Here is a 2996-nt window from a genome sequence, read left to right as displayed (position 1 = left end):
CTATACTAAGTAGTTTAAATGTTAATTCTATGTACTAGTATTATTTTTACTTAATTATACATACTTGGGGTAATCACTCTTTATAAAGGTACATCAAGATAAATGTATTCATGCAGAATTATTTTTCTTAATATACATACTTGGGGTAATCACTCTTTATAAAGGCATCAGATAAATGTATTCATGCAGAATTATTTTTTCTTAATATACATACTTGGGGTAATCACTCTTTATAAAGGCATCAGATAAATGTATTCATGCAGAATTATTTTTTCTTAATTTCTTTTATTGTTTTCATTTATAAATCAGTGACAGCAATCATAATTTCTATTAACCCTATATGTGCAGGTGGGGGTCAAAGTATGCACGACATGACCTTTTACTGATTGCCATTTAACATGGTATGTATTTGATTATAGAATTATCTACAACTCATTTTACCTTACACCGCTGACTTAATGACAGTTTATGGTAGAGGAGAGTAAATATCAGATACAATATACAGGGATAGTGAAAAACTGCATTTCAAAGTTTTTAGATGTTATCTAAATACAATATTCAAACTGTAAGATGGACAAAAGTATTTCTATTCTTCAGATGAACAACACCACCCTGCATTTTAACTTGAGAGCCTGAGTCAGACTGACATTGTCAATTCACAAATATATCTCGAGTACACATACTTTTCTAACATTTTTTTTGGCATACAACAGACTTGTACATTTCATTAAAAGCTTGCCACATTTCATGTAGATACACAAAGAGTAAATTTGAAATTATAGTCCTTTTCCAATATGGGGTAGGACCAATAGACCAACCATTTCGTTAAATTTATGTATTTGATTATGCACACTTGATCAGCTATAAATAAAAATGTTTCTGAATCGGATTTTCTACAGATTTGCAAACAGTTAACTTCAGAAATATCTAAAATCTTTCAGCTTCCCTTTATTATACTATATATTATAAATGCAGATAACTTTAGATAAATGCCTATCTTAAAGCCATATTTAATACTGCTTTAAGTTTGAGTGAATGTACAGAATTAGGAGTATATTATACAATTTATCTTCACAAAACGACTTGATAAGTTATTCCTCAATATTTCACGTCAGTTGTTTTCTAGGCCATACTGTACATATTTAATACTGCTTTAGGTTTGAGTGAATGTACAGAATTAGGAGTATATTATACAATTTATCTTCAGAAAACGACTTGATAAGTTATTCCTCAATATTTCACGTCAGTTGTATTCTAGGCCATACTGTAATACACTTGTGTTTTTACAATGAAGCTGACAAGGTAAATATGTGAGAATTTAAAACATATTCAAATAATTGGTTTTCTAAAGACAAATCATATAATACGTTTTTAAAAAATTTGAACAAAAACTTATTTTATCTTATGTATCTTTAATTTACTGGCACGCTTATTAATTTGCCAGTGCTAAATGCTAATGTTTTTCACTTATCACTTGCATTATTAGACACTGGTTTTGTAATGCACATGTTTTAGGTTGGAAAAATTTTCTTTATAACTTCAACAATGCATTTAAAAATAACCATTGCCATTAATTGCTCTGATGATGGTAACTGTACAGTCACTGACACATTGGTAAATAAAGAAACAGCTACCTACATGGTTCGATGACGAGGAACCCACTTTGAGACTAATAATGGTTGGAGACGGCTTGAATGGGTAATGAAGAAAAACTTTAATATAAGTTTAACATAACAGCAAATGTACAATGTTTTGACAAGGTTTTGTCATCATCAGGTACCTGATATATTTGTGTGTGTGTAATTATAGATTATCCAAAATGATAGAACAAGAAAAAATCTTGTTTTTTTTAAGCTACAAAAACAACAAATGATAACAAAATAATCTGTTACAGTTAATAAAACTCCAAATAGAACCCATGAACAAACAAACACACATATATATATACACATTATAATAATTCTCAGTCCTGACTCAAAAGATGGTTGTGTTTCCTCTTTTCCTGATTTCTTACATTTATCACTTCCATTCCTCTAAAATATTGTGCATATATAAATAGTGGGCCCTTAATGACACAAAGGTCAACATTACACAGTTCTTTATTTGGTTTATACTGTACTTACCTTTCTTTCTTTATATAAGAAAGAGTTACAAGATTTATGTTGTGAAACTTTTCCTGCTAATGTCACATTTATAGTATGAGATATACGAAATACTCCGAGTATTTAATTTCACAACAAGATTAGTGCACACAAACAATTACATAATTTGAATAACTGCTTATGTTTATTACAATCCTTTTCTTATTGTTAAGTAATTATTAAGACACTAGAGAAATTTTACAATTTTTAATCTGCTGATACTACTACTACAAACAGACATATCAATTTCTAGAGAATAATGCCTCAAAATAAGCATAAAAATGGAACATCTATAAAGATCTTATGTTAACTAAGAAAATAAGTAGACATATAGGTATGTATGTGTGTATATATAAACATACACACATAAACATTTTTCTGTACCTACATATTTACATATACAGGGTGGGGAAAAGGTCATTATGCAGTTCATACCAAGTAAAATATTACAAAAACAACTGAAACCAATTTGTTCATTTCAAAGTAATAGTTAAAAATTAAACTATGTTGTAAATGAAACAATTTTATAGTCACTTTTGTTCCAACCTATACATGTATAACACTCACCATTATGTTTAGTCCCTGAACTGTATAAATTTACAGAAACATTTCTGTCATGTCTTTTATGGTTATGATACATGCTACAGAAGATTTTATCAATGGCTAAAGCATCGGCTCTTTTCTCTCTAATTATGGAATCCTCTCACAGCATGTTTGTCAGTGTGCAAACCAGGTAGCACAGTGCCACCCTTAATTTTGAGCCATTAACCACAGGAAGGCAACCAGTCAGCAGCAACCTAATGTTAATTATATATATATATATATATATATATATATATATATATATATATATAT

The sequence above is a fragment of the Limulus polyphemus genome, unplaced genomic scaffold, assembly GCF_000517525.1.
Source record: "Limulus polyphemus unplaced genomic scaffold, Limulus_polyphemus-2.1.2 Scaffold4013, whole genome shotgun sequence".
Lineage (NCBI taxonomy): Eukaryota > Metazoa > Arthropoda > Merostomata > Xiphosura > Limulidae > Limulus > Limulus polyphemus.
The sequence above is the reverse complement of the archived record's forward strand: the minus strand, read 5'-3'. Positions refer to the sequence as shown.